This window comes from Lemur catta, chromosome 10 (assembly GCF_020740605.2).
Source record: "Lemur catta isolate mLemCat1 chromosome 10, mLemCat1.pri, whole genome shotgun sequence".
NCBI classification, from domain to species: Eukaryota; Metazoa; Chordata; class Mammalia; order Primates; family Lemuridae; genus Lemur; species Lemur catta.
In genome coordinates, this window is record NC_059137.1 from 60,985,654 (window position 1) to 61,013,027 (window position 27,374).

The 27,374-nt window shown below is 40.1% G+C and overlaps 1 protein-coding gene across 1 annotated transcript in view; it reads left to right on the forward strand.

Moving 5' to 3' along the window:
• Nucleotides 1-27,374, forward strand: part of GLIS3 (GLIS family zinc finger 3) — a 423,786-nt gene that overhangs the window by 13,650 nt on the left and 382,762 nt on the right.

Sequence of the window (27,374 nt, forward strand, 5' to 3'; positions counted from 1 at the left end):
TCCCCCTAGTGCCTTCTCTGCCAGCAAACCCTATGAACCCTATTATTCAATATCTGGGTCAAAGTTGATGGTGTCTTAATGACATATAGCTTGCTTGGTAAGGGGGTGGTTGTGTATGCACCTGTACGTGCGAGTGTGCATGTATGTGTGTGTATGTGTGTGTGTGTGTGTGTGTGTGTGTGTGTGTGTGTGTGAGCAAGGGAGCCCCCAGTGGTAAATGCTGGGTAGGAGCGTGTGACACCTCATGGGACTGTGAAACGGTGGTAGTAGTAAGACAGAAACATCAGAGAAAAGGAGGAAGGATGGGTGGTGGTGGCTTGGGTAAGAGCTAGTTTAGCAAGATCCTGCCCTCTGGCTGCATGTAGCTGTGCCCTGACTCCCTGGGGGCTGATTTCTCCAGGCCCTGGACAGAGGAGTGACTGGAACTGTCCTATCCTAGTGCTAGAAGTGCAAAAAGAAAAGGTGGTGTTTGGAAGGAAAAGGATAAAAACAGGAGAAATTTTAATAACCAATAAAATGAGGAATCAGCACATATAAATGATAACAGAAATTATTTTAAGAGCTAAGCCTATAATTTTTATAATACACTAGTAACAAGAGGAAAGCTAAAAGAACATAATAAAAAGGTGTACTTGTGCTTGTGGAGAACTAGAAAATCTAGTTACTGTGAAGTGCAGAGAGAATGTGCTTTTAATTCAATAGTTCTTGAATTATCATATATTTTATATTAAAGAATAATTGTTGGTGAATAGCAAATTATTTGAATGACACACTCTCTCTAGAAGCTGATATTGACTTAATGAGGTTATATCAGAGATGATATGTGTATTTAGGCTAAAAAGAGAAAGAGCCAGGTATCCCATGTAAAATATAGCTTTGCTGTATAAAATAGCACAATTATATATTCCTTAAGGTATTAGTCTTAAATGTTTATATTAAAAGTGCTTACACCACCAAATAGAATTACTAGCAACCTTCAGAAGAGCCACTCACTCAGATAAGTAAGATGAATAATGATTTATATGAGGCAAGGAGCCAAAAACTTGTTTGTCTTGGTGTCTGTGTATTTCAGTGTATGGAGAAGGTATAAATGGTCAGGTGGAAAAAAAAACCAAAACAAAACCAAAGCCAACAACACTAAGCATCCATGTAGCATATTTATTTATTTTCTTCTTTTCTTTTAAATTTATTTATTTATAGTCTAGATTTGGTTTTGAGTCATTTTATTTCTTAGAGGTACTGATATTTAGTATAGGTATAGGAAAACGTTTTCCTGGAGGCTACATCCCAAGTAGGTTTCTCGTTGTCGGGTTGCTGTATCCATAGCGTGACAGGTGAGCTCTTTTGTGTCCAGCTCAGGTGTTTGAATGTTCAGGGGCTGAGGCCCAGTAAAATCTTTCAGCTCATGCTTGACTGGTGAACTGTAACTTGCTTGTATATGTACTTATGTTTGCAATCCTGACTGACAGTAATAATGGTGATAATATTAATAACTTGCCTTTATTATAGCATAACTCACCATGTGTCAGGTATCGTGTTGAGTGCTTTTCTATACATAGTCTCAGTTATTCCTCACAGCAGCTCTGAGTTGTGTGCTGTGGTTGATTTAACTGATAAGAGAACTAAGGTCTAGAAGGAAGAAGTAACTTTAGGGTCATTGGCCAGTAAGGAGTTTGGGAATATCACTTTGATGGTGACCAGAGATGGCTATGATAATAATCATATTTTTAAAAAGCTTCAGGTTCTTAAGGGATAGTGGATTGTCAGGGACAAGACACCTTGAAATGCATGCACAAAATAGTGCTGCTGCTTGATTCTCCTCTCTGTGGCTCTTTGGCTCCCCTCCCAGTTCCTAGCCTACAGTGCCTGTCCCGGATCTACATGGTTGGGTCGTGCATGGGCATGGGTAAGGGGTTGAGGACGGCTGTATTATTATCACTCCTGGCCTTGCATCTTAGATACCACTAGTGGTCTGGATGGTACCAGAAGTGGCTGAATGTGTCCCTTTCAGATCTTGGTTGACATTTCCTAAACTAAGCCAATAACTGGTTAAGAATGGTGATCTGAAACTTTGAACTTTGATCATTTACTCAACAGATAATTATTGAGCATGTATTATGGGTGAGCCACTGTTCAGGAGATATAGTAGCCAATAAAACACAGTCCTTGCCCTCAAGGAGTTGGAGAATTCAGACAAAAAGTGGGCAGTTAAAATAAAACACAGTAAGGACTCTGATGGGGATACACTTGGAGTAATGTGGCAACATTTGAGAGGGGTTCCTGGCCTGTGCTGGGTAGGTGGATCTGGGGGGAGAGTAGGCTGTCTAGGTAGACTCCTGAAGCACGAGGAGCTAGCCTTGCAATCATGCAATGCACATGTCCTATGTGTGCTTGTGTGTGTATGTGTGAGTGTGTATGCACATACACGTGCATTGGAGGGGGCTGTCTGGCACTTGTTCTGGGTAGGGAGAAAAGCACACTCAAAACCTGGAGGGGCGCATTTCAGGGACTTTCACCTGGTTCAGCATGGGTTGGGGGTGTGGAGACTGTGCTGAGAGATGAAGCTGGAGAGAAACGAGTAGGGGCCAGGCGAAGGGTCGTGAATGACGTCCCAAGGAGTTTGGATCTATCTATCTTGAGGACACTGGTGGAACATGTGACTGTGTGGGTGTAGTAGTTGGGGTTCTCCACAGAAGCAGAAGAATATCCTACAGCTACTAGGATGTATATGTATGTGCGTGTGTATATTTATGTATACAAAGAGATTTATTGTAAGGAATTGGCTCAGGGGATTGTGGAGGCTGGCAAGTGCTAAGATCTGCAGGATGAATCGGCAGGCTGGAACCCCAGGAGAGCTGGCGGTCTAGTTCCAGTCTGAGTCTGAAGGCCTGAGAACCAGGAGAGCCTCTAACACAGTCTCCGTCCAAAGACTCCATCCAAGGCAGGCTTGACGCCCAGGAAGAGCTGATGTTTCAGTTTGCGTACAAAGGCAAGAAAAAGGCTGATCCTCCATTTCGAAGGTAATCAGTCAAGAAAGATTTCTCCCTTACTGGGAGAAGGGTCAACTTTGTTCTATTCAGGCCTTCAACTGATTGGATAAGGACCACCCGCATTAGGGAGGGCAATATGCTGTATTCAGTGTGCTGACTAAATGTTAATCTCATCCCCAAACAACCAGAATAATGTTTGCCCTAATATTTGGGCACCCTGTGTCCCAGTCAAGTTGGCACGTGAATTTTAACCATCACAGTGAGTTACCATTGCACTGGGGCAAGGTGCAGTTTACATGGTGGCTAAAAAATATGCATTTTCTAAGCTTTGAGAGTGATTATACTAACTCTTAGGGATGCAGTGGAGCTGTGTACAGAGAATGTAAGGATTGTACACAGATAAGCGTCTGATGTGAAGATGGGAGAATCTTCAGTGGAAGCCTCATGGGAAGTATAAATTTGATAGTAATGTCTGTATTACTTAAAAGTTGAGTTCCCCACACTTGGAAACTCAAGTAACAGTGGCTTTAACATCATAGGGTGTGGTTCCCAAATAGTTCACCAAGGTCACTGGGGTGCCACAGTATACTCGGGGGTCACATGATATTTTAAATTTTGAAGGAATCATGGGGTTATGTGACATCCTGATACCAGGAATACTACTAGCTTGAGAAGGTTGACAGTTTTAACAATAAATTGCACTATGTTCCTTTTGGTGATGTCCTATCTTTATGAAGCTCCATTTCCATAGTTGTGATCAAAAAAAGCAAGTACTTTGTACGCCTGTGTTCATGGCAGCATTATTCACACTAGCCAAAAAGTGGAAGCAACCCAAGTGTCCACTAATGGATGGACGGATAAACTAAATGTGCTATATCCACATAATGGAATATTATTCAGCCTTAAAAAGAAAGAAAATTCTGATACATGCTGCAACATGAATGAACCTTTAGGAAATTATGCTAAATGAAATGTGCCAGTCAAAAGAGGATAAATATTGTATAATTCCTCTTATGTGAAGTTCCTGAAATAGTCAAACTGATAGAGACAGAAAGAAGGGTGGTTGCTGGGGGTCGAGGGAAGGGGGAATGGAGAGTTGGTGTTTGATGGGTGCAGGGTTTCATTTGGTGAAGATGAGAAAGTTCTGGAGATGAGTAATGGTGATGGCTGCACAACAGCGGGAATGTACTTAATGCCACTGAACTGTACACTAACAGTGGTTAGGACAATCAATTTTATGTTATGTATATTTTACCACAATTTAAAAAAATAAGTAAGAAGTGAAAATCAGTGTGGAACAGGTAGTGGTGTCTAATCTTTTTCCAAAGTTTGAGAAGCAGCGAAGTGCAAAATTGCAACACATATCCCATTAGTAGTTGTGATTATTTAGGAACAAAATAAAAATGCTCTTTTTCTTTTAATTTATGTGTGTCATTTTTTCAGACAGCTACTAAGTTGTTAGTACATAAATGTTATTAAGTTTTTGACACCTAACTACTTAATAAATGCAACTGTTAGGTGTTTCTTTTCACCTGTGGGGCACTGTGAACAAAATCACTGAGACACTAAGCATGCTATGAACTGAGAACATGTGGGAATCTCTGTCATAGAAGTTTATTTTTGTCACATTGAGAAGGCTGGAGTAGGTGATTGCTGCTGAGGGTTGGCAGCTCAGCTCTCACAGGCCTGAGAGGTCCGAGATCATGGGCTTTCCTAAGTCTTTTCCTCTTGGTTGCACAATGGCTGCCTTACTCCAGCACCAGCTATAGAGTCTGCCCTCTGAGAAGAGTGCAGGGGGAAGGGAGAAGGACAAAAGGCAAAAAGACAAAAAGGGCGACTCTCACCAGATCTGTCCCACAGCTTTCCCAGACACCCCATCCAGCCATTCCCACTTAAATTAGCCAATTGTTACACAACTTATTTCTTAAATACAATTCATTCTTTGATCTTGAATTTATCTTTTTTAAAAAAAGTTTGATCTTGCCTTAAATTATTTTGTATTATGTTCTATTATATTATGTTGTATTTTACTTTTTTAGCATTTTCCTGCTTTTTCCTCTCTCAAGTAAGTTGAGCCACTTGAAAGTAAATTGTAGACACTGTGATCTTTTCTCCCAATTCCTAAGCAGGTATCTTTCATGCTATCACCAAAATATATCAATCATAACCAAGGAATTTAACTTTGATATAACAGTACTATTTATATATGGTTATATCCTAAAATAGAACCATATTCAAATTAATTTTATATTATCATTTTATATTTTGATCTACTTATATTATCTTTAATATAAATTATTTTCTTTCCCCACTTATAATCAAATGTCCTTTATAGCTATTTTTTTTCTTTAGATCAGGATATAATCAAAGGACATGTATTACATTTGGTTGTCAAATCTCTTTGTCTCCTGAGTCTAGAACAGCCTTCCCTCACTGCCTTTTCTTTGTATTTCATGACAAAATATGTTGATGTTCCTAAAGAGTTCAGGCCAGTTGCTTGTTCCCCAGTCTGGTTTGTCTGATTATTTTTTCATGATTGGGTGCAGGTTAAACTTTTTGGCAAGAATACTGCATAGGTAACTTGTGTATCACCCATTGCATTGTACTAGGAAGCACTGAATGCTCTTTCGTCCTAGTATTTGTGATGCTAATTTAATCACTTGGCTGAGGTGGTGTCACCAGATCTCTGCATTGTGAAGGACACTTTCTCTTTCAAGATTAATAAGTAATCTTGTGCAAATATCCTGTTCTCCACAAGCGTCCATTGATGATCTTGTCTGAATCAGTTTTTACACTGTTGATTGCATGATGGTGATTTTCTGATTCTATTATTCAGTCTATGTTTATTAGCTGGTATTCTTCTGGAAAGAAGAGCTTCTCTCCCTTCTCTTTTTGGGAATCATTGTAGAATCACTCATGGATTCTTTTTTTGTTAATTTGCTGTGCTATAATTCATTACAGTCATTGTTTCTTCTGATGCTCAAATTGTCCCAAATTTGTCCAGTGGGAGCCCCTTGAAATCAGTTCCTGTGTCTTTATGACATATTCCCCTTCTGTGCTTCCTTGCTTTCACACATGACAAGATGTTCCTGGTTCACTTGTACTTGCTAGACCTAGACCTAGAATCATCCATTTCCCCCAGATGCTCAACTTCCTTTTAGGGGGAAATGATACTTGGAAAACTAAGCTGAAAGGATGTTCTTGTTGACTCTGGGATATCGTTGCTTTTAAGCCCTTTCCGTGGACAGAGTTAGGAAATATATTAGAAAAAGGCAATGGGTTCCAGTTAAAGTACAATGTAACTGAGTTCTTCCTCGCATTTTCCCCGTGCACACTTGTCTGTGAGGAGCCTGATTCTCAGCAACATCAGTGTTTTTTTATTTGCTCTGTCCTACAACAGAGAAGAGTTACTTTTAGCTTTTGTGTAGAAATTAGTTTTAAAATCGGTTGTTTACTACATGAAAATTTTTAATGTGGGGAGATAAACATGTCCCTATTTATCTGAGCCACCGAGTGAGCATGGAGGACATGCTTCAGTTGGCAACTTACTGGCCTTGCTAGGATTTGTGAGCAAAGGATCCCAGTTATATTGTATCAATAATAGCATTTCCCCTACTTCCTGCTCCAACAGTTACTCACTGTAATTAGACTGGTAGAAATGCGTTTTTCAAAGCATCTGGGAAATCAATTTTATGATCCCTCTTTAAGTACATTTGACACCACTACTTAAATATTTAAGACAATTCTATATTCGCGGTACCCGGAGGACTGTATAATTGGGAAGATTTTCATTATAAAGGTTTTTATTTTACTTCAGGGCCTCTGACATTTCTTGTTGGGCTCTGCTGTCCTTGGAGACAAAGGGAGTTAGTTATTCATTAGTGTTTGTGGGTTATTCATTATTGTTGGCCAGAAAAAAACCAGAATAATATCAACAAAAGGATACCAAACTAATTGGGATTAAACAACTCTTTTGTGTCACTTAAGGCTGGTGTCTCTTGTAAAGACCTGATTTAAGAAAGATAGTATATTTTGTGAACCTGGGAGGTTGAAAAATTAATGTACTTTACATCATAGATCAAGTTTTATGTTTATTTTTTAGTATTTGTGTTTGGCTAATTCAATTGGTTTTAATCTGTTATAGAACTTAGGTGAGAGCTTGATTTGTCAGTGGGTTAGCTAGCTTCATGCTTTCCTGCCACCACCACATCATAAATTTTAAAACATTGCCACTGATTTAAAATATTACTTTCCTGTATCATTCCTTTAGTTATGTTTACCCCTGGAAAAACAACAGACAGTGACAAAAAGTCTGCTGTGCCATGTTGAATGCAGCCATGTTAGAACCGGGACAGAAGTGGTGATCGGGGTCCCGCAGTTTTGAGGAGATACAGTTAATATATCAGCTAGAGAAAGTTGGGGCAAAATACTTGGTTACTTTTTTTCCTCTTCTGCTTTTTAATCATTTATATTTCCTTGCACTTCCAATGCGGCTTCCTGCAGAATTAGAGCAAATAAAGTTAATATTCCATAAAAGTTTCCAAAAATAACCAAACCAGCCGGAGACCAAAGGTGGCGTTTTCATTTTGTCTTGCCATCAAGGCAGATGAAACGCAGTGTTTACTTTTGTTTACTCCCTGGGCTGCACAGGGTCCACTTTGTGTGATTTATTGATGCTGGGTATAAATCAAATTGGTGATGGATTTCTAAGTATTCCTGAATGGCCAGCATGATTTGTTCCAGTTATAAAAGCAGTTCGTCAGTTTTGTAGCATTCCATCTTTAAAAGAATGGACTCCATTAACACTCCCGCCACGCCTTAAATGCTGTAGGACATGAAACCGAGATGTAACATTCATTAGTCACCTATAGTGTTTTCTAAGGCTGTTAAACAGGAACAGCCTTGGCTTTTAATAGTACTTTGTAGTTCACAGACCTTCATATTGACTATCCCATGTGCTTTGATCAAAGGCACCATCCCATGAGGCTGGGCAAGTGGAATTAGCCCCATTTTAGGGATGAAGCCACTGAGGCTCAGTTTGCTGGTGATCTCATTCTGTATGTGCTGTGTGGTTCTACACTGAAGAGGACCCTACAGTCTGAGAGCTCCTGCTACAGGAGTTCTGAGAAATCTTGCACCTTCTCTCCATTAGAGTTTAATGTTGCTGCCTTTGCTGAAAGAGTATACTTTTCAACACTCAAACCATTCAGCTGTCATTTCCATCCACGAGCTGAGAAAATGGAGCAAGCTCCTGTTTTGGAGGAATTTACTTGACGGTCAACAGTTGGCCCCTCTGAGCACGGAGAGCATTATCTGCCTGGGGAGGAGTCAGGCGGCCTTTGTGTTATGGCCACCTGAGTGGCATCAGTAAGTGCACAAGTTCCCTTCCTTGCCTCTCTGTGAAGTCTTTAAAACCAGTTAGGCAGATATCATGAATGTGAATAGATTTGTTATTTCCAACTCATCACATTTTAAAGACACAATGGATGATGACTTGTATTTAATACTTATTTTCATGGCTGCCTTATTTGAATAATGAAAGAAATGGAAGGTCTATAATTGGCTGTGACATAATAAACAAGTGAAAAAAATGAGTATTGTAAGACCTTGCTGCTGAAGTATAGTCTGAAGACCAGCACTTTTAGCATCTTCCAGGAGCTGGTTAGAAATGCATAGTCTCAGGGCGACCTCAGACCTCCTACATCAGAATGTGCATTTTAGCAAGATCCCCAGGTGATTTGTGTGCACAGGGCTGGCTTCATGGCTGTGGGAGCAGCCACCACTCAGGGTCCTGTGCTCAGAAGGGGCACCCTGCCCCTGGGCTTTAGTGTTCAGTGTTTGCTGTCCTGACATCTTAATAATTTTATCTTTGAATCTGTGTTTGGCTGGTGAAGTCGAATGGGACCCTGGAGCATGCAGAGGGGCTTGGAGTCCCAGTTCATGCGTGGTCCCACCTCCTGCCAGGATGACCGGTGCCTAGTGTTCCCTGCCGCCCTGTGCTCCCGATGGGGACGGGGACCTGAGCATGGGTGTGAGGAGGGTGGAGTGGGATATGTGTGCCTCTTGTGCCCAGTTGTAGGTGAGGCTTGGGCATCTTTGAGGTTCTGCACTTGCCCTGTGAGTATCCCCATGCTGAGGGAACTTAACATTAACTAACAAATTACAAAACAAGTTGAGAGAGAGAGAGAGAGAGAGAGAGAGAGAGAGAGAGAGAGAGAGAGAGAGAGAGAGGGAGACCTGAGAAGAAAAGACAAAGAATTTTTTCTTGCTTTTCAAACAACGGACCCAGCATTTCATTTTGCACTGGTCCCCGCAAATTGCGTAGCTGACCTTGCACGTGCGTGCCGGAATTTGAGAAGCACTGCTGTGGGAGACAGTGTGGACACTGGACTCATGACCCACCCTCCAGTTCAGGCTTTGCTGGTGTGTGACCTTGCCAAGCTACCCGGCCTCCCTGCCTCAGTTTCCTCATCTAGAATATGGGAGGGAATGTCTTATCCTCATTCCCAAATGGGCAGAGTCTAGGAAAAGGGTGGGCTTGGCCACTTGTCCTTGAGTAGGAGCATGTCCAGAGCACCTCTCATCACTGGTTTCATGAAGCTGATAAACAAAGCTACACATTATGGCCTAAGGATGGGATGGAGGTTCAAGACAGGGTCTCAAATGGGGCAAGAAGGCCAAAACCAGGTCTTCAAGTCCACAGGAGTGGCTGGAAAGTGAGAGTGAAGAAGCTGGGGAAGGCAGAGATTGGGGATTTTGAGTAGGGGGCGGGGAGAGCTTCAGAGAACCCTGGAGCTACGTGGACTGACTTTCCAGGGGGTTGCCCCCTTGTGCGGAAATCCCTGGTGCCTGAAAGATGGTGGAACACAAAATGGCATTTGCTTTTGAGGACAAAATGAGATGATAAATGGGAAAGTGCATTTTTAAACTGTAAATTGCCAGAGGCATGTAAAGTATTGTCGTTCCTCGCTCCGCTGCCCTCTTCATTTATGTGACTTGTCCTTTGAAATGAAGGCCTGCAGCTTAGTTAGTCATAACTCCTGAGTCTGGGCAGTCGGAAAAGCTACTTGATGTGTGGATTTAGAACCCTACACGTTCTCTATTTTCACAATTGGCTTCAAAAGCTAGAGAGAAAAAAATCTAAACCACAATAAACAAGCATTGAGGTGAAATAAAATATTTTAAAAGTTTATCTCTCATCTAAAGATTTTGCTTTATGTAGGTAGGATGAGCATATAATTTATTATGCAAACCGAGACACTTTTAAGAGTGAAACGAGGCCCTACTGTTAATTATGTTCAGAACTATCCTGCACAAACTGTAATGTCAGGCCACCCTACATTCAGGGGAAAGTTGGATTGCATTTAGATTCAGATAAAGTAAGTTCAACCTACTTTCCAGGGTTAGCCTCATGTAAATTAATACAAAATTACCTTTTGGGGCCAGTGAATGGTTATTAGTATATTATTATGTAGAACACACAAATTTCTGGTTATTCTAGGATTGAAAATAAACTAGTTGGCAATTATTTAGCATTTTCTATGTTCTAGAACTGTGCTTAGCTTTACATATCTTAATTTAATCCTCCGCAACCCTATGACGTATCCCCACTGACAACATGAGAAAAAAGAGGCTTAGAGAAATTAAGAAAAATTGCCCAAGATCACACAGCAGAAGCTCTGGGTATTTTAACCCATGTCTTGCTGACTCCAGAGCCCTAAATATCTCTATAGGGTGTTGTTTTGTTTCTTGGCACAGTGTTTGCCTCGAAAGGTTAGGTTCTTGGCAATTGAGAATAATTTCCTGAAAGATACATTATGCCTACCAGAATTGCTACTATGTGTGGTGGTGTAGTGTCTGGTGTATATTTATTTTGAAAAGAACAGCAAGCTGAAGCAGAGACTACTGCCAAGTAAATTGTTGCAGGTGTTTGTGTCGATTTATGTTAAAAGTACCACTCATTACTTGCTTAGAATAGTGGGTTTTGTGCAGTTGGGTAGGCAGTAAGAAGTGGAAAGGTAAGATAGAGACGTGGCTACCTTTTGAGCCCTTACTCTGGGCCAGCTGATGCCCCGGACAGGGCTGCTTGGCCACATAACTAGGGCACAGCTTGCAAGGCCTTCTGTGACGGCCCTGAGCTCATTTTCTCTTTCGTTCTCATAAAAGCCCCGTGTATCATTAGATTAAGAAAACCAGGGCTTGACGAGATGAAGTAACTTAGCAGCGGTTACACGGCCAGTACGTGGCAAAGCTGGGAATTGAATCCAGATTCTTTCCGGCTCCACCGGGATGAGTCAGGGAGCCTTGTTCCTGGAAGCGTTACGGTGAGCAGAGAATAGTGCTTTCTACTGCAAGGCGCTGGGTCCCCAAGTCCCTTATCCAAGACTTTTGGTTGCACGTACCTGAAGCCCACTGTGCTATCTTATGTGAAAGGGATTTATCATAAGGAGCCCGGGGTGTTTAATGGCACCTAAGAGGAGGATGTACAGCCAGATCTTTTGAGGGATCATAAGAACACACTACTTCCCCACGCTCCTCCTAGGCAGCATGATCTTTTATCTCTGCTCCTCCTTACACCTCACTTCATTCTTCTCCCTGAAGACTACTTTTCTGTTTTTTAGTGTCTGTATTAGAGTCCTCCAGAGAAACAGAACCAATAGTGGACACACACACACACATGGCCCTTGAACAATGTGGGGGTTGTGTCACCGACCTCCCCCCATGCAGTTGAAAATCCACTTGCAACTTTTGACCCTCCCCAAACTTAATTACTAATAGCCCACTGTTGACCAGAAGCCTGACCGGTAACAAACAGTCGATTAACACCTATTTTGTATGTTAGGTGTATTATATACAATATTCTTACAATAAAGTAAGCTAGAGAAAAGAAAACATTATCAAGAAAATCATAACTTATAGCATAAATAAGAATCATGAAATAAAATGGACTTAAATTTTAAAACTCAGATCAAATATTGGTGGGATAAGTATTGTCACAAAATATGTGCAGATGACATAGACTATCTCTGGGCAGTGTGGAGTTTGTGTATGGTTTACATTGATAACAGGCTGAGAGGAGAGCTCATATCTCAAGTGGAAGAATTGAATTAGACATTAGGAAGAGCCCCCCACGTCTGTCATACCCGCTACTGGGAAGGCTGAGGCAGGAGGATCGCTTGAGCCTTGGAAGTTCAAGACCAGCCTGGAGCAACATAGCAAGACCCTGTCTCTTAAAAGAAGAAGAAGAGCTCCCTCTGAGTGACACAATGATATTTAACATGTTTTAGGTGAAGGAATGGAGTTGCCTTCTCTGTCATTTTTAATAATCAGGTGATTTTGTGCAGTGTGACAAAGCTTGGGCTAAATGCCCATCAGATGGTGTATTAGCCAGGGACAAGTCAGGAAAAGAGAAGCCACTGCAGTTATTGTAACATAGAAAATTTAATATCAGAGATTTGTTAAACAGTTATTGAAGGACTGAAAAGCTGAAAAAAGAGAACTTTGAGGTCATGTATAGATAGTAAGTGCAGGAAGCAGCTACCACCCTGAGGCTGGAGGATGAAAGGGAAGAGTTTGGGGGTCACCAGGACCTAGAAGCTTGAAACTGGGACCCAGACCCCAGAGGAGGGGCTGCCCAGCTGGTGCTGGTGCTTTGGAGAGCTGGACAAACTGCCCTTCCAACGATTCTCACAGAATCAAACCAACAAGTAGGGGTCCCTAGTTTCTGTGAAGCATCACCACAGATTCTGTGGTACCTTCTACAGATGTCAAATCAATAAGGATTCCCAAAACAGAAGTCGGGGATTATATCTATGACTAGTAGGACCTTTCCTACCTTTTATTCTTGTTCTTAAATTGCCTAGAATGATAGGACTAGGCAAAGTACAGGAAACCATACTTTTAAGTTCCTTTCAAAGTACTGTGTATCAAATGAAGCCTGTGTATTTGAAAAGTATTCAGAACAAGCCCAGAAAAATAAACAAAAGTGAGACCATAACCTCCTTTTCAGGATTTCTTTATATTCTTAATCATATTTGAAAGGATAATGATAGCTAATACTTACATAACACTTATGATATGGTAGATATTATTCTAAGTGCTTGATATCTTAATTTTTTCATATAGTAATGAGACAAATTATGAGACATTGTCTCATTTAAGCTGCCCCCAAACCCAGGGGAGTGGATAGTGTTATGCTACTTATTGGTATTATTATTTCTCCTATTTTACAGATGAGGAAACTAAGGTGTAGTTGAATAATTTACCCAAGGTCACACAGGTAGTAAGCAGCAGATACTGGGATATGACCCAGCCACTTTGGCTCTAGGGTACCTGCTCTTAGTCACTAAGCCACACTGGCTACATTTGTTGTTCAGTTTTTTAAAAATCTCATTCTTACTTATCCATGGATGAATGAATAGCAAACCCATCCATTTCTTCAGCAATGATGTACCATTGTAGAAATAAATGCTGGCTTGGGGATTAAGGGAATGAGGCTCAAAATTACTAGGTCTTGCACTAACTTTGAGATTTTAAGAGAGTAACCTTTGCAATCTGGGCTCCTTGTAAAATGAGTAAGTTGAATGAATGATTTCAGGGATTTATGTCTAACTATCATTGTTTTATGATTCGTGAAGATCCTGGTCACCTTTTAGAAACTGGAAGCTAGAGGTGAAGCCTGACTTGCAGGATGAGTTAGCAGTTTCCTAACATGTGCCAGACACAGACTTGGTAGTGCTGTGCTGTAGACAGCTAAGTAGCTAGGGATTGTCAAAGGCAAAGAGATGAAAGACTTGTTTTATTCAGGTATTTGTGTGCATGGAGCTGGCTGTTGTTTTAATTTCCATTTTTGCTGAATTTCCATTTTTTTCTGCATCCAGAAATTGATCTTGCGAGGAACTGGCAAAGCACTATTTAGAAGTCATTTCATCTCTGGGAATTTAGCCAAGAAAGAATGGCCCTTTCTGGTAGCTTCATTTGACCCTAAAGAACTATCTACTTTCCCAATAGTTAGACGGTCTGTAGTTTCATCTTTGATCTGAAGACTGGAGACCTAGAGTCCAGAAACCAGAAAATGCCCAGGAACTAGAAAAGTCTAGCAAAAAGGCTCCCAGATTAGAAGATAGGAGATGAGTTGTATTGTCTTGAAAAACCTTATCATAAAGTTAAGGAGGGGGCATGGGTGTGGGCAGCGGTATATCTGTGGGTGACAGCTTTTCTCTTATTCCCCAAGCAGTGATACACTTCCCTTTATGGTCAGGTATTCTCCCTTTATTTTCTATTCCTTTTCTCACACCCACATTTTCCAAGCCTTGATTTTTGTGAAAGAATTGAGTCCTCAAAGCCTTTACATAAATGGGGTCGTATTGCAGCATGTGGCACTTACCAGCAGGCCTATAAAAGTTAATGGGTTTATTTAGAGTCCAAACAGATTTCAAATTAGGTTCTGAGAGTTGGTAAATGTCACAGTTGATGTTGTTTTTGGTAAATTTAGAACAAAAGAATAGTTTTGGCTCATGTTCAGTGGTGAAGTTGAATGCAGATGCATAGTTTGTTTTCCAAGTAATTCTAATCTGTGAATTGCGTCAGGATTTTTTGAATGTTTATCATATCTTGCAGGGAAATAACTATGCATCATTATCATAGTGGGTGCTATCCATCCCATACATAATCAAAACCCACGAGGTTGATGAGGAGGATGTATGTATGTGAATGTGTACATGTGGAGATTGTAGGCCTACACTTGTCTATGCTAGAGCACATGGGCAGCAAGAACCCATGGTACTATTGCCATGTGGCCCCTTAGTAGGGTACCAGTGGCACCTTAACAGGAAGCAGGGATGGTTTGTTCCTCATTACAGTAGAAGAAAGAAACAAAGAAACAAAGTCACTATTGCACCTCTGAACTCATGGTGCTTGTTCTTAGGTCTTGAGCTGGTTCAGAATTGAGCTGGAGGATCCCAGAAAATTTTCTTAGAGCTATGTCAAACTGTAAGAGGGGTCCATCTGAGACACTCTGTCCTGCACAATCAGTTACTAGAAGTTTGAGGCAGAGAGTTGGTTTGGTTTTTTCTGTATAAGCTGGACAGCTGCTTTTCCTGGTGACAGATGAAGAATCAGGGTGAGTGCATTTTAGTAAAGTATCCTGCTTTGGTTGACTGCGGGTTGTGAAGGTATTACCGTTAGCAGTTCTTGTTTAAATTTATAATCTTTAGGGAGGAGAATTCACAGTGCGGGTAATGTGAGTGATGAAATGGCATGAAAAATGTCTCGTTTGATGCCTCACCACCCCGACGTGGCACGTGGTCTCCGTGCACGTTTCTGCATTAGTCTGTGGCCAGTCACTGTATTTCGATAAAAGAGTTCTTGTGATTGAATCCAATTTCAAGCAAGCCAAGTGACAACATTTCTTTTTTCTATGTTAGGAGGTAGAATTGAAGCATTAGAGGTCATTCTAGCTCAGTCACCCTATTTTCTAGAAATGACATATGGAAGCAGCACATAGCACAGCATAGCGGTTAAGCATGTCGGTCAGGAGTGTGATGGATTTGAGATTGAATCCCAGTGCTGCCCCTGACGAGCTCTAGGACCCTCTCTGAGGGGTAATATCTGTACCTACTCATAGAAACTTAAAAAAATTAAGGTAATACATGTCTATAATTTTAGCATAATGCCTGGTGCATAAGAAATGCTAATATATGAAGTAGCATATTGTGAGATTAGCACAGTAAACAATAGATGTTAAACCAGATAACCAGGTCTTTTGAGCCCAAGGTCTTTTCCCTGTCATCTTTCACCAGATATAAACTCTGTGAAGGCAGAAGGTTGTTATTTCACTGAGTACTCGAGAGTCCACTGTGTGCCCATGAGAACAAGGCAAAGTTATCAGTTATCAGCACTCACCTTACGTTCTAATGGGAGAAGCAACCAACAAGTAAATACCAAAGATGTAATTTCATGGGGTAGTAAGTGCTACAGGGAGAAACAAAGCTGAATGGGGTTCAGAGGGATGGGGAGAATATTTTAGACAAGGTGTCTGGGAAGGCTTCTCTGATTCTGGGGCAGAGTGAACCATCTGAAGACTTAAGAAAGAGTGTTCCTGGAAGAGAAAAAGCAAGTGCATATGTCCTGATTCTATTCAGGTACAGCCAGATCATTTAGGTCCTTACAGAGCGAGGTAGGGAGTTTAGAGATTTCAAGTGTGGTGGGAACTCTTTACATTTTGAAAAAGGATGTCCTGTTGCTGTGTTGAGAATAGACCAGATGGGAGGGTGAGAGTGGAAACAGCAAAACCAGTTGGGTTGTTGTGGCAGCCCTGGAGGGAGATAGGGCAGCTGGGAATGAGGTGGTGGTGGTGGGCTTTAGATTCAGGGTAGGTTTCCAAAGTAGAGTCAACAGGGCTTGATGAGGATTGGTTGTGGGGTGATAAGAAACAGAAGAATCAAGGAAGACTTTTAGGTATTTGGCCTGAGCATGTAGTGAATGGTGATGGAGAAATCAGGCGCTGGGAGTCCGAGATCAAGTTTCTGTCTTGAACATGTTATATTTGAGATACCTATTAGTCCTTCAAGTGGGGATGTTGAGGACATAGTTGGATATACGAGTCTGGAGGTTTAAAGTGGGAGCTAGAGATAGAAATGTGGGTGTTAACAACACAGAAATGATATTTGATGTCATGAGTCTACAAGGGACCACCCAAGGAGAGAGTGAGGATGGAGAAAATGTCCAAGAACTGAGCCACGGGGTGATCAACACTGAAGTCTGGGAAGAGGAAGAAACTAACTAGATGCAACCAATGAGGTAGGAAGAAAACTAGGATGGGGGGTGTCCTGGAAGCCAAGTGAACAAAGTGCTTCAAGAAGGAAGAAGTGATCAGTTAGGTCAGATGTTGCTGAGAGGCCAGGTAAGATGAAGCCAGAAAATTCTCCCTTGGTTTGGGGAAGATGAAGGTCACTGCTGCCCTTAGCAGGAGGACAAAGGCCACGTAGTGTCTGGCTTATTCACAACTATGTCCCTTGTGACACACACAGTGTTTGGAGTATGATAGAAACTTTAAAATGTGCAAAATGAATGGATAAATGAAGGAGCGAATGGACAAGCCCGACTTTCCTCCTTTCTTTTGGTCTCAGTGCCATCTTGCTTGTTAATTAGACTTTATTTTTTAGTCTTACCAGGGACAAAACTATATGATTATCAATAGAACACACACACAGCACTTTTTTCCTCTCAGTTTGCAGTCTTTAATAATAGATTCAATATTTATCTCCCATGTCGATTAATGACGAATGTATAAGCCATACTAGCCCTAAACAATTTTCTACATTGTTATACCACCAGGTGAAGTAGTTAAAAAAAACACAAAAAAACCTGTGAGCTACTCCGTGAACACTGCCCCCCCCCGTCCTTCCTGCCCTGGAGCCTGCAGAGTCTCTCCCAGCCACTCAGCAGTTTGTCACTTCCCCAAAGGCTGCTGTGAATTGAATGTAGAACACTTTTACTTGGACAGGTCAGAGTTTTCTTCAAGGGTCAAACCCATGGCCATTTCAGTTTGGACCACGTAGCTCTTTTTCTCTTACTGTGAGATGTAAACCAGCTGGGATCCTCCTAATTAGTTGCATTGGGAAGAGTCTAGCCTTGCAGTTTCCCAAACTGTTTCCTGAGGCACCCTGGGGTGCCACAGTGAATTCACAGGGCGGTTGTGGGGTATTTTAATTTTTGAGGCAAACACAGAGACAATTGGCATCTGTCAGCTACCATGCGAACTACTGGCTTGAGGTGGTTCATAGTTTCAGTATTAGATCACTACATTCCTTTCAATGATGTCATAAATTTGCAAAGCTGGGTTTTTGGGATTTGCTGTGATAAAAAGCCAGTACTGTGTAAAAATCATTGTGACGCAGGAAATGGGGAGGCAGAGTCCAATTTAATTCCAAAGTTTGGGAAGCCCAACCAGCATGCACATCCCATTAAAAATTGTGGTTAAGAGTAAAATAAAAATATCACTTTCCCATCAATTTATATCATCATTTTTTTCAAATGCCTACTAAGTGTTTAGGACATAAATATTTATTAAGTTTTCTGGATCTACCTATTTAACTCGTGGAACTGTTAGGTATTTTTCTTGGCCTAGATGTACCATGAAAAAATGACTGAGACACTAGAATGTCATGAACCGAGAACATTTGAGAACCTCTGATTTACCCTCTTAGGCATCTAGCAGGAAGGAAAGGGTAGGGGAGGACCCATCCTACTGCCATCTACTGCTTGCCTGCTTGCTGCTCTGCATTTCTCCCAAATCCGTGTCACTCAGCACTCTAGCAAGTGTTCCTGTGAGTGTGGGTGAGTTTGCGAAAATAGCAAGTATCAGTGTGCTGTGCAGGTCCTCTCCAAGGAGTACTTTTACACGACAGCTTGCCGGTGGCCCCCACTCACAAATGGCTCGTGTCACTTCTCATGCAAGAGGATCAGAGGGTTTTCTGCTCCTTTTCCTTTTTCTCCCTCCCCCGTGGAGCACTGCACCACGGCTCCCAGAACCACGGCTGCTCTAAGTCGTGTAGTTGAGATATCTGGTTAAAGAGACTTTTGGACTAGACTGGGTCTCTCTCTAGCCATTCATTTCTATTTTAAGTTCCTCTCCTTGAAAATGTGTTCTGAGAACTGGAGAACTACCTTACTTGGGATCTTTTAGAACATGGCCCTTTGTAACATGGGGACTACCTGGATCTGTTGGGGAGCCCTCTTTGGAGATGATATTATAAGACACACTAGTTGTGATGTGCTATAATTGGCCCTTTAAAACTCAAAGAAGTTCATATCTGTTCATAGCAGGAGTATCCTTTTATTTGAAATTCAAGGTAAGAGCGAAAAGGACCCATTGTCATGGGGACGTGAGGCAGTGCTGCCTGTTTTAAGACACTCTGAAATGAGAATTGCACTCCGTGAAATTGCAGGTTTATGGCCATTGAGAAAGATGAAAGGCAGAGTAGTGTGTGAGTTACATAACATGGCTTCATCCATTTGCTCAGGGGTGTTCTAAGGACTCACAGTGCCCAAGGGGTCTCCTTTACCTTCACTTTTGTGCTTTTCTTTGCTGAGTGGAGTGACCCTCTTGAGTTGTCTGCTGGGCAGTTGTCACTTTATTCTTGATACTAGCCTTCTCAGTTTTAGCTTTCAGAATCACTCTGAGCAATGAGAAGGATGTTTGGTTTTATTCAACCATAGAGATATTCTTTCCTTCCTTTGTCCATTTCTTCCTAATCTCCATCTTTTTATCCCTGCTTTCTCCTCTATTGTCTTTTCCTCTCAATCTACCACTCGCCTCTCTCTATTCCCTCCTCTCTCTCTCTTCCCTCTTCTTCTGTCCGTGTATCTCCTTCTCTCCTCGCTTCCATCACAGCAGAGTCCTCAAGCCCCACGTCTCACTCTCAAGTATCCCCCCGAAAAGAGAGGTGCTCACATTGAATTGGGGGCATTTACCTGAGACCTGAATGGAGCATCAGAGCTTTGCAGTATTTTCTGTGTTGAATTCATGGGTAAGGTTCACATGATCCTTACGAATGAATTTTACCTTGGGATGAGTTTATCAGGACTTAGTTCTCCAGTTGGTTAAAATACAATAAAATTTTGACAGATTAGCTTATACTTGCTGCTGGGGCTTAAACATCTCTAATTCTAATGCCACATTATCTCCATAGCAGTGCTTACCTGTAGAAATATGATCACAGCCATAGATGTGAGCTGTAGATGTAAGTCTAACATTGTTAGCTGGCACATCTCAATTTGGCTAGTTACATTTCTGTGCTCAGTAGCCACACGTGCTAGTGGCTACTGTATTGGATGGTACAGTTCCAGGTAGTAAGACATAGAGAGAAAGAGGTTTCAGGCTATTAATGAACCAAAAATATTTCTTGTGCTTTATGCTTCCAGAATTATTAGTGAATGGAGCAGGTGCTTGACAAGTAAGGTGGGCTTTTGGAGGCACCTTAAAGTTCAATGTCAGGCCAGGCATGGTGGTGGCTCATGCAGTAATCCCAGCACTTAGGGAGGCCAAGGTGAGAAGATCGTTTGAGGCCAGGAGTTCAAGACCAGCTTGGGCAATAGCAAGACCTGGTCTCTATAAAATGTATTTTTTAAAAAGTTCAATGTCAGTCTTTTAATCACCTTAATCAGATAGCTATTCAGCTGGAGAGTATGGAGACTTGACCAGAAGCGGGTAGAAGCAATCAGTTAGCTCTTAGAAATCAGCAACTGGAAACCCTTGGATCTCATGAAATCTAAGGTCCCTTGGTAGTATTAATTTCTAGGTTTCTGAGTCTTGCCAAATGCTCTAGAGGTCACTGTCATTCCTTCCACATAACCACCTAATTCCCTTCCCCTTCTTATTTCCCCCTCCTTTGCTAAAATTTCCCTACTTCTTGGAAGTATAGGGCTAAAACAAATGAAGACTAGTTCTGCTGGTGAAAATAACTCAGCAGTTAAGAGCTCAAGTAGGTCCTTTAAATCCTGGAAACACACTCTCTTTCCTGTTTTACACCTTGGTTCATATAGCAAAAGAGATTTACTTTTTTTATTTTTATTTTTGGTAATTGCAAATGGCATCTTGTTCCAGAAACATTTGAAAGCCAGCAAATCTGATATATTTTCCTAGTTTGCATGTCACAGTGACAGGAGAATGCTGCCCACCCCACCCCCATCTGTGAAGAGAACAGGTTTGAACAAGCCCTGCTTCTTTCGCCTTCGTTAAGCATTATCTGGTGTTCTTTGGGTTACTCTTGCATAACACCATCTCAGGCACAAACCCAAAGCACCCCTTTTAACTTTGGTCTGAGTTTGCCCTGAGGACCAGGGGAGAGGGTTAGGGGGATGGGGAGTTTGTGAGCTGTCAACAAGTAGGTAAATAAAATGGGGAATACGTCAACTTTACCTCTCCCCAACCTATTTCCCCCACCCCCAGCTTCCATCTGTTTTCTTCCCTGTGATATGAGGAGTTTGAATTAAATGAAGAATTTCCAGTGTTTAATGGGGAAGGTCTGTTTTCCATTCCCCATATACAAAGGGAAGGTGGAAGGATACTGATTACACTCGTGGTAGTTTGGGGTCTCTTGGTTCCGTATTCAGTTAGCTCCTCTTAGAAAAGAACAGCTGGAGATCCTTGGCTTTCATGAACTCTAAGGTCCCTTGGTTGTGTCAATTTCTAGGTTTCTGAGTCTTGCAGAGTACTAGAAGTGTTGGTCCTCATCTGTGTTCTGGCAACAAAGAGCTAGGATCCAAGTGGTGAGGCCTCCATTCATGTTAAAGAAGTCCCTAGAATGTTTGGGGAAGGGTTACGCAGGGAAGCAGGGGAGAGTAGGAGATAGCAAACCCACAAGGTGTTTCTGGAGTAAAATTGTTTGCTAGATGATATCTGGAGCTTTGTGATAGTAACTCTGAAGATCTGTGCTTAGAAATAGTATTGGAAAAATACAGAGGTTGAATTATTACATGTCAGGAATGTGGAAGGTTTCTTGGAGAAAAAAGAAAAAGAAAAAAGTGCAAATAATGTCACACTGGGGTAGCCCAGTATTTTGTTTCCTGGTGGCTTCAAAGTATTATATATGTTTACATTTACCAGTGTAGAAATTGAAAAGATAAATCAACAAATGAGAACATAAAAGCATCCCTAAATTCTGCCACTCCCAATCAGCTGGTCTAGTTTACTGGTGTTCTGAGGTTCCTAAGGGGTGATTTACAGGTAAACATGGTTCCTCTTGGTAACAATGTCCTCAGAAGCAAAAGGTCATCTTTCAAATATGCTAATTCTTTTTTTCAAATATGCTAATTCTTTACCCATTATGAATCTTCTTTTTTTTTTTAAGTAACTTTTTATTTTGGGGTAAATTTAGATTTGCAGAAAAGTTGCAAAAATAAAAGACAAAGCCCCAAAGACAAACCCTCAACACTTTCCAGCAGGCCAGCTCTGACTAAGTTAACTAAATGATGTACATTGGACTTTAAGGTGTTTCCCAATCCCATCTTATTGGCCAGTATTACCTAAAATACCTTATATTACATTTGTCAAAACTAAGAAACCAGCATTGGTGTATCACTATTAGCTGCAACTCCAGAGTTCATTCAGATTTCACCGTCCATTGTGTATCCTTTATCTATGAATTTATTTAGATTCTTTTTTGAATTCTGATATTGTCTATAGTACTTCTTTATTTAAATAATGCTTTTTCTCCCCTCTGAAAACAAAAACAATATATATTTTCATTGTAGAATTAGGAAAGTACTGAAAAATATAAAGAATAAGATAAAATTAACTGTAACCCTATTCCTATTCTAATTTTGTGCTGTGTGTATGTAGGTATGCATTAGCAAATGAAATTCATTATATCTACAGCATAGTTTTGAATTGTGCTTTTTATATGTTATCATCTTGGGAAAATTTATTTAATTAAAAAATCTTCAAATCTAATGTGAATGTGTGATTTTTTATTGTATGTATGTAGGGTGACAACATGATGCTTTAATGAACATGGTGAAGTGATTACTACAGTCAAGCAAATTAACATATCCATAATCTCATACAGTTACCTTTCTTTCCTTTTGTTTATTCGTGATAAGAGTACCTAAAATCTACTTTCTTGACAAATTACCAATATATAATATTATATGTATATATAATATTAACTGTAGTCCTCACGTTGTACATTAGACTCTAGAGTTATTTATTCTACATAACTGCAACTTTGTGCCTTTTTTTTTTTTTGAGATATGGTCTCACTCTGTTGCCTGGGCCAGAATGCAGTGGTGTTACGATAGCTCACTGCAAACTTCAAACTCCTGGGCTCAAATGATCCTCCTGCCTCGGCCTTTCAAGTAGCTGGGACTACAGGCGTGTGCCACCACACCTGGCTAATTTTTCTATTTTTTCGTAGAGAGAGGGGTCTTGCTGTTGCTCAGGCTGGTCTTGAACTCCTGAGCTCAAGCAATCCTCCCGCCTCGGCCCTCCAAAGTGCTAGGATTACAGGCGTCAGCCACCGCATCCAGGCCCCACTTTGTGCCCTTTGACCTATATACCCCCACTTATACTCTCTGTTTCTATATATTGTATTCTTGTTTTCTTTTTAGATTCCACCTGTAAGTGAAATCATGCAGGGTTTTTTTTTTCCTTGTGTCTGGCTTATTTCACTTAGCCTAATGTCCTCTAGGTCCATCCATGTTGTCACAAATGGCAGAATCTCCTTTCTATTTAATGCTGAATAATATTACTCTGTGTGTATGTGTGTGTGTGTCTGTCTGTCTTATAACTTGTTATTCACTCATCTGTTGAGGGATGCTTCAGTTGTTTCTACCCCTTGGCTATTGTGAACAATGCTGCAGTGAACATGGGCGTGCAGGTATCCGTACAGGGTGGTAAATTCATTTCCTCTGGGTATATACCCAGGTGAGGTATTGCTGGGTCATATGATAGTTCTATCTTTTGATAAATTTCCATACTCTTTTGTGAATGTGTAATTTTTTAAAAAGTCACATTCCACTGTGTAATTCCTCATTCCTTTATTGATAAACAGGGACTCGTTGTTAGATTCTTTCTACTTTAGGCTACAATAAGTTGAATTCAATGTGAATTGCCTTCTGTAGACCTTCTACCACTTCTTTGATGATGTTCTCAGGTAAATTTCTATGAGTGGAATTGCTGGATCAATAGGCCTGATGTTTGATGTTTGATGTATGTTGCCAACTTACCATTCAGAATGATTATGCCAATTTATATTTCCAAAATATCCTTTGAGATACTCACTTAACTTTACCTTTACCAGCATTCAATATCATAATTTTTAATCTTCCACAATTTAATAGGGCAAAAGTTGGATGTCTTTATGATTTTAAATTACATTTCTTTGATTGTTACTACAGTAACTAAAATTTTTCAGCTAAATATTTACCTATTTTTTTAATAAAATCAACATTGTATACTTAATGTTTTAAAATCACTAATTCAATTTGCTGAATGGTATGTTATAAAGATCTAAAAAGACTTTTTTTCTGCATAGTCAATGTTCCCCAAAACTATAATTGAATATTGCCTCTCCTGTTCTCATTGAACTGTGATACATTTTAAAAATAGGAGCGTCTGTATTTGAAGTTTCAGTGAATTCTCTGTATCTTCAGCCAGTATCATTATTATTTTACCTTTAGAACTCTTTTTAATAAGGCTTGGGCAAATTCCTTATCTTTTTTTACCTAAAAAGACTTCATTTTTTAGAACAGTTTTAAGTTCACAGAAAAATGGAGCTGAAGGTACAGAGACTTCTCATATACTCCCAACACTCACACATACATAGCTTCCCACGTTATCAACATCCCCAACCAGAGTGGTGCGCTTATTACAGTGTATGAGCCTACACTGACACATCATGATCACCCAGAGTCCATGGTTTACAATATAGTTCACTCTTATACATTCTATGGGTTTGGGCCGGGCGCGGTGGCTCACACCTGTAATGCCAGCTCTCTGGGAGGCAGAGGCGGGAGGATTGCTTGAGCTCAGGGGTTCAACATCAGTCTAAGCAACACTGAGACCTCCATCTCTATCAAAGAGAAAAAAAAAAAAAAACAAAAAGGCCAAAAAAACGTACACATTCTATGGGTTTGGACAAATGTATAATGACATGTATCTACTGTTATAGAATCATACAGAATGTTTCTCTGCCCTAAAAATCCTCTGTGCTTTGCCTTTTCATCCCTTCCTCCCCTCTAGCCCCTGGCAATCACTGATCTTTTTTACTGTCTCCATAGTTTTGCCTTTTTCAGAATGTCATGTAGTTAGAATCATACAGTATGTAGCCTTTTCAGACTGGTTTCTTTCACTTAGTAATATGCATTTATGCTTTCTCTATGTCTTTTCATGGCTTGATACTTCATTTCTTTTTAGCACTGAATAATATTCCATTGTCTGGATGTACTGCTATTTATCCATTCACCTACTGAAGGAATCTTGGTTGCTTCCAAGTTTTGGCAGTTATGAAAAAAGCTACTGTAAACATCTGTGTGCAGGGTTTTTTGCATGGACGTAAGTTTTCAACTCATTTGGTAAGTACCAAGGGGCACGATGCTGGATTGTATGTCAGAGTATATGTAGTTTTGTAAGAAGCCACCAAACCATCTTCTAAAGTGGCTGTACCATTTCATTTTGGATACCTACTAGCAATGAATGAGAGTTCCTGTTGCTCCATGTCCTTGTCAGCATTTGGTGTTGTCAGTGTTATGGATTTAGGCCATTCTAATAGGTGTGTGTACTGGCATTTCATTGTTGTTTTAATTTGCATTTATCTGATGATATATGATATGGAGGATCTTTTTCTATGCTTATTTGTTATATGTGTATCTTATTTGGTGAGGTGTCTGTTAAGGTTTTTGTTTCATTTTTTAATCAGGTTGTTTGTTTTCTCATTGTTGGGTTTTAAGGGTTCTTTGTATATTTTGGATCTATAAGTATACAGTATATAAACAGTCCTTTATGAGATATATTTTTTGCAAATATTTTCACCCAGTCTGTGGCTTCTATTTTTATTCCCTTGAAGGTGTCTGTCACAAAGCAGTTCTTATCTTTCTATTCCAAAAGCATTTTAGCTTTTCTAACTCTTCCAGATGGACTTTGGAACATTTTGTCAATTTTCAAAAAAGAAAAAAGACATATTTATTGTCAGGATTTTCATTGGAATTTCTTTATAATGGCTATTCTTCTCAATCAGTAACATGGTATGTTAGACTAAAGATTTCTCTATTTAGTCTTTTAAAAATTTATATATTTCTCAAGGTGATTTGTAATTTTCTTAAGGTAGATCCAACACATTTTTTGTTAAAGTTGCTTTATGTTTTGATGTTCATGTTGCTATCATGAATGGAGTCTATATTCCTACACATCTTCTGATTGGTTTTTACTGATAGAGGCTACTACATAGGGCTTAAGCTGTATCTATCTCTGTACCCCTTGTGTCTAGCCTGTTACCTGGCATGCAGTAAATGTTAAATAAATGTTTATTAAAATGAACACTTGATTTTTGGAAATTTACCTTGTTGCCCAGTCACCATTGAATTTTCTGACTTAATTTAGTTTTTCAGTTTATCATCTTGGATTTTCTCAGTATTCTATATTCTATTAATACAAGTAATGATAGGTTTATTACCTCTTTTAATATTTAAATCTTCTGTTTTTTATCCAGTTGTCTGTATCTCCCCCAAAATGCTACATTATTAGTATTTATAGTATTAGTGGTGGTAAGCATTCTTGTCTGTAAATTTAGTAGGGATACTTCCAATGCTGAAATTATTAACATCCTTAGGGATCTATGGATGGCCTTTAGAGAGAGTCTGTTAACCCCCAGAACATATATGCAAATTTGATTTGATGAGACTGTGTGTATGAGAGGGTATTTATATTAATATATCTATTCTTATATATAATTATATATTTTTACATACTTTATATTATGCATCTGTTTATAATTTTAATCAGGTAAATAATATAATCCTTTATTCTCTATGTCTTTTTACCATGAGATTATTGTCCTTTATTTGAGTTTATCTTTCCTTTTATTTGTTTTAAAACAACTGTGCTTTCAGCATTAAGGATACATCCCCTTAACACAGCTAGTTTTGACTGATGATACTGTTAGCATATGGGAAAGAGCTACTGAGAGAATTCAGGTGGTTGTGAGAGTTACACTTTGTGGAGGCTCAAGTTATTTCCAAATGGCAGAGGGAGGCTATTGTCATGGCACTTTGCTGCACACTGAACTCATGAAGACCTCAGCAAGGAGGGCTGACAAAAGATACCTACAGCTTTTAAAACCCAAGGTGGTTTAAAAACTTAGCTGTTTGAGTGACAAAACATACTGAATAGAGAATTCAACCAGTTCTCACAAATGTATTATGCTTAAACCAGACTAACTGTGAGCTGGCTTATTTAGAGTAAAGCTGGCTTTACCTCCTTTGTTGCCAATCTTTGGGTAAACGATGTGAAAAAATCTGAAGAAAATGACAGACACTATCTCATTGCAGAATATTCATTAAAACCAATGAGACACAATTTACAGTTTATGTCAGGGCTTAAAAGGAACAGAACTTAAAGAGCCTGTTTAAGAACTCCAAGTAGATTCTCCAGCAGTCCACATGCAATTTCGTTTTAGGGAATGACAAGAGGAAAAGGATGAGACTACTTCTTACCTTTAATCTTAGCAAATTTCCTATCCGGTAGATGCTCTTAGTAAGCAGCAGTTGATGAGGATCCTAAAATGCAGGCCAATTTGGAAAATGTAATATTACTACAGTGGTGGGCTATGGCTTCATTAGTGATCATTCACAGCTTAAGTTTTAGTGGGAGACATTAGATATCCT